Below are 6,000 nucleotides of genomic sequence, written 5' to 3'. Positions count from 1 at the left end.
TCTGTGCAATCACATGACAAAACACAGCTCCTACCTACAGAGCACATGATTCCAGTTCTTCCCCGTGTTTAGATATTAACATTTCTGTGCAGAAAATAATTGATGGAAGTGACTTCTGGTAATCAAAGAGAAAATATAAAGAAACAAATACGTGAGCTTAACCCAACCATCAGACTTCAACTCAAAGGAAACAGCCCTTTCTTCGGGAGCCATGGGAAGGAACCAGGTGACATGCAAGAAGATACGTGTTGATAGGGAATAAACACTGCAAAACGAGGCCACTATTCTTTGGCAACAATAACTGCATCTCTAGAGGTACTGACAGATTCTATTAATCTATTAATTTTGGAACCCACCTTTCACATTCAGAGGCTCTGTGGAAACAGTTGCCTAGGCTGACATGCTGCGCTGCTTCCAGCACTCCAGTAGTTCTCCTTCCACTCCCTGCCCTGGAATGAAGTTTTCCCCCCGCAGATGCACAGCCCTGTGCCACGGTGGCACCACATCCTGCTAGCACCCACTGGGGGTCCAAAGAGGGGTGTTCCCCTTGTAAAGCACTTGGCTCTGTACATAGGGAAGGGATGAGCCCACTTTTGAGCCATGTAGAAGTTGCCCTCTGCTGACTGAGCCGCAGCTCTGCATCAGCTGGGACATGGGGCCATTTTTGTCATAAGGCCTTCACTGCTACCCGAGCAGGAGTCCTTCCAACACATCATTTTCCATGCAGCACAGCCTTTGCTCACCCAACTCAAAGAGTCCCAGCCACCCTACTGATCTGCACCTAGCTGAAAAACACAGAGCAGTGTTGGCTGTCCCACTCCATCACACTGCTTGCTATTCCCTGTTGCCCAGATGGCTTTCGATGAAGCCTTCTCCATATGGTTTGCCTGCAAATGTATACACCGAATCTTTCAAACCAGGTTGCAGCAGTAAAGTGTATTAAATACTGTTGAGGGAGTATTAAGTTGTTTGAGAAATAAAATGGCATTCTACACAACTGCTTTGTGTCTCAGACAGGACAATTATTAGGAATTTGAAGTCAAAGAGCAAAACATTTCAATCTTCCACAGGATAATAGCAACGAGATCTGACAGCAGCCATAATTTGTGAATCAGAATACATCGAAAGAGCTCTGTTGAAGGTGTGGTGGTGGCTCAATTGCAGTGGCAGATGTGTGACATTTTGCAGCCTGTCTGTGACATGGCTCTGCTTGTTCTGCATTGCAGTTGCTATGGCTAGGGCTCCTTCAGCTGCAAAGGCTCTTGATCACTGACTCTAGGAACGTACTCACTGAACAGGAGCTAAAATTTAAGGGTAAAAGGGTCTGTGGGACGTGGGGCAGGTGCAGAGCACAGGTAAAATGGTGATACTATGAGGGTTCCCCCAACAAGCTAAGCCTGATATTGGCTGGTAGCTACGCCACCACCAGCAGAGCCTCCAGCTTGGCTTTAACCACAGAGATCTCAAACAGGACATGGCACGCAGGAGGCCCGGCTGGCTCAGGGTATGGTTAGGGATGAAGAGAAAAAGGCTGAAAGTAAATTGTAGGTAAAATGAACACTTGAAGCAGGGGGGCATCAATTGTCTGTGTTTGACGTGTTCTGCTTCTTAGCACCACATCGTTTAATCCCAGTTCTATGCATACGACTGCATTCTACTGCTGTGATTTATCACGATGCTCGAGCAGCTGATGTTTTTATTTTAAGTTGTATTTTATTGATCAGACTTTTCATATGCTTCATGTTTATTTGCCTGCATCTCCTCCAAAATTCTTTCCATGCCTTAATTCATTTTCTTTGTAGTGCAGATCTGCTTACATGTATATTATAAAGCATAATTGCCTATAATTATAATATACAACATACAAGGAATGCAAGGTTCATGGTCAATTTGAAAGATCAAAAGCAAGCCTTAAATTCTCCTGACTAAAAGTGACTTCTGATAGAGTTAATTATTCCTCTTTATCTCTGATTTGCCTCTTACAGCTCTCTGCCAAGTTACAAGAGATCTGAAAGGATTTTGCTTTCCAGTGCTGGCCACAGAATGGCACAGCAGAATATTAAAAGCTCAAATAGTGTGTGAAACACTTGGAATTATTGCTGCTATTTCCAAAGTACTAGCAACAAGTCCTGCTTTCAATTTTATCTGAAGTTACTCCACTGAGTCTGATCCCCGATTGCCCTGCATAATATACACATTTGAACCTATACAAAGTGGGTTGGAAAGCACCCCTGGTCTGTTCAGCATCCATTTCAGCTTGATGTGATGCTGACAGAGAGCCGCAGGAGAGCCACTCGTTTCTGAAAATGATGTTTTAGGTTAATGGAAAATATTATCTGCAAACCTTACATGTACTCGGGGAAGGCTGGAGGGGAGGAATAAGAAGTTCTGTTTCTGATACATCCTGTCATGGTGGCCGGTTACAGTTTTCACTGAGTTTAATGGGACACATTTGTTTTCTGCTAAAAAGAGAGCAGAGAGGAGGCAGAAGTTCCTGCTGAGGTGTGAGCTTTCCACGAGAGATTCAGGATAGGCAAATCCAGATGTCCTTCTCTCTCCTCTTGCTCCCAGCCACCCAGCTCATGCAGCCTTCACCCTCACGCTGCTTCCACCACAGGGCTGACCTGTTGGCATGGATAATGGGAACACACCAGCTCTGCAGCAGTGCCAAAAGGAAGGCAAAAGGAAGGCTCTGTGCCCTAACAACCAGGGCGACAGCAGGAGCAGGATGATGGGACGCAGGCACACAGCAGGACCAAACGCAGCCAAGCCGCTTTACATCCAGGTAACATGATAAGATTTCCAATGGGATGAAACGTTTTCACATTATCTAATTTGGCATGCCTTAATAAAGAAGACAGAGCAGAGCAGCATTCTATAATGCAATCGTGTTGCATTAATATAGCATAACTAATGATTTTTATCAACCCTGTAGGAAAAGAGTGTTGAAAGCAAGTTTGCATCCCAGCACTGCCTATTTTACTTACCTTGTAGAAGAAAGACAGAAGTCCTTCTTCTACTGAGAAAAATGTGGTCAAATAAGTTCAGACATTCGTGTTCCTGGCAGTGCAGATGAGTTTCCCAGCAATAAGGCCACGGATTTCACAAAAGGTATTATGGTTTTTACTCTGATAGGTTACTGAAATCATAAATACTAGAGTAGGGAGAACTGCTTGCAGTGGCGAGTTTAATGGATTTATTTAGCCTCTTTGTTTTTCTTTGTTAATTCTTCATGAGATGATTTGAACCATTTGAATCCTACTTATTTGACCACTAATTCCTGCAAAGTCATTTCTATCTATAGCTTGCTTTCCAATTATGCAATGCTACTGCTTTTTCACAGTGTAAGCAGTCATATAAATTATATACGAAGAGCTCTATTTCCCAATTGAAGACAGCCAGAAAAACAAACAAACAGATTAACAAAAAACCTCACAAAGGCACAAGAAGTGTCAAATCACTTTGGCAAAACCAATGACCGTCATCGTAGTGAGAATCCTCCTCCCACTGCATGCTTGGTTATGCATTCACATACTCTTGCTGCAGACAGGATTTTCCACCTGTACCAGCAGTAGAACTAGAGAGTGATACAGCTTTTGCCGTAACTCCATTTAAATAACAGAAAATTACTGGCACAGTATGGAGCTCTGAGGCATGATGTAGCTTCAGCTCCACTTAAATAACAACTGAAACTTTGCATAGTAACTGGACTAACTAATAACTCTGCATAATAACTGGACATCCTCTCAGGGTAAATAAAAAGTGACACTGAGGAATTTTTGAATTAATATCTCCATTTCTATTTGGATTAATTGCTTAACTGGTTGGTTTTCAGGTTAACATGATGTGACCTGTAGTAACTGCCTGGTTGGCAGATACACTGTCCTTTCACAGGGGCAGATGGTTTAGATGGAAGAGCAAGACCAAGGACCCTGCTGGAAGTGGGAGGCACGAGTATGTAGCAGCAGCTTTCCCTTTCTGCCAAGGGGCAGTGGGAGCAACTTACGGTAGCTTCCCCAAAGGCAAGTTTTAGGAGCATCACTTTCAAATGATATTAAAATTGCAAATATAATGTGAAGTTCATGGCTACAGGATAAGTTCTATGCCATTAAAATACTAAACAAAACCAAGGGGACATTAAACTGAGTTTAAAAACAGCTCCCAGTGGCATCCAGTGCAGGTTTCTCATCCCTGATCTTGATTATCTGTTGCTTTTGGATGTGACCCACAGCTAAGAGCTCATCTGGGGAGCACAGCTGGCAGTCCAATCCTATTTCATCCCAAAATGTTTTTACTGGTTTTGTTTTGGTTGTTATTTTTTAACACTGCCAAACTCACCCGGCTTCAACACAAAACTACCAGGTGTTTTAATGTCAGGCAGTTCTTAATTTATGAGAAAGAAGTTGGGTAGCTTAAAGAGTAAAAAGCCACAAGATCAAATACCATAGGTCAAGTACAACTGAAACAGTACTGAAACAGTCAACCAGTTGACCCTGTGTACACAATAAATTACACTTAGCTCATCCACAATGATTTAAAACCCCAGCTCCTCATGATCCTACCTAAGCTTGCAGCCATCGGTTGTAATGAATATATACTTGCTGGACATCCCTCCCCATTCTCAATCCCCATTCTCAGACCCCACTGTTTACAAATCCCATAGCTTGTCAAGGCATTTCCACATAAATAAGAAGTACTAGCCCAGTTATACTGTGAAGTTTAGGCAGTGCTTGCATTAGTGAAGATACTTTTCAAGAGCTGGAATAGTTACTCTGATTTCTCAAATATCCTAGGCAGGTAAATGCATCCCACACACCCCGTGATTAAAGTTGTCCCTCTTACACAGTCATTCATCAGAGTTTTGTTCCTCAGAGCAATTGTTGTCAGTAGGAATACTTACTGAAATATGAGGCCTGCTCTGAAAGTAATGCCTCCTCTTTTATGATGCTGGCCCATCACATCAGATATGGGTGTTGGCACTGTGGCAGTAGAGGTTAAACCCTCCCACCAAAACTCTATTACATTTTGATGGTGGTGATTATGTTGAAAAATAATGCTTTGTAGCTGAGAATTTGCTCTATCAAATGTTGCTATTGTGCTCTTCGTATCTGTTGTAATTTCCATGGAAATAAACAGCAGGCACTACTTTCTGAGAAAACTATGTGAACTCCCCATATGCATTCATGTTTGCCTCTGTGTGCCAGTGCTGTGATTTTTGTCTCTCACCACATGAGAATAAATACTCATATAAAAAAAAGTCAGAGCACTTCACGAAAGAATGATGAAAGATGCTCATTGTTCAGATCTATTATTAAATTGGCTTTAAGAATATGTGGAGACTTTGAATATCTGTAACTGCAGTGTACAGTCTCTATAAACTTTAAGCCTACCATTTGAAGATAAGACTGAGCCTGGAAAACTGGGATGCGTGTAATTGTACTACTGGGTGTAATTTATCCATCCTAATACCACAGTTACATTTATACTAGTCCCTAAGCAATAATCTATGTTGAACTAGCAGATACCATGCTCTCATATGCATAATTCAAGCAAATGATTAAGATTGTAGGTTTCCTATGGGTAATATTTAGATTCAGGTTTAGCGCTACTAAGCTCTACAACACATATCATTAGTTTCTATAGATAAAAGAGTGACAGCATATCTGGTATTTATCATTCCCAAGGGGATACGCACAGCAGACCCCAGACTTGCTCTTTTAGGTAACAGAAGGTAGAGACATTGATGGAAAATTTCACCAAAATGCCATACTAATAATTATTAGCGAGGGAAGCACAAAATCACTGGTGTCTACTTTGCAAGGCTAAACACATGGAAATACATGCTCTGTCACTGTTGCCTTTTATTAACCATCAAGGTGACACCATGTGAATTTCCCTCTTGTAGAGTGTGAGCCATGGAAAGTGCAATTCCTCTACAAAAACAGCTTCTAAAGTATTCCAGATTCTGACTAGAGGAGAACACTTATTTAAGTATTCACT

Source organism: Excalfactoria chinensis, chromosome 3, assembly GCF_039878825.1.
Source record: "Excalfactoria chinensis isolate bCotChi1 chromosome 3, bCotChi1.hap2, whole genome shotgun sequence".
NCBI classification, from domain to species: domain Eukaryota; kingdom Metazoa; phylum Chordata; class Aves; order Galliformes; family Phasianidae; genus Excalfactoria; species Excalfactoria chinensis.
The sequence above is the reverse complement of the archived record's forward strand: the minus strand, read 5'-3'. Positions refer to the sequence as shown.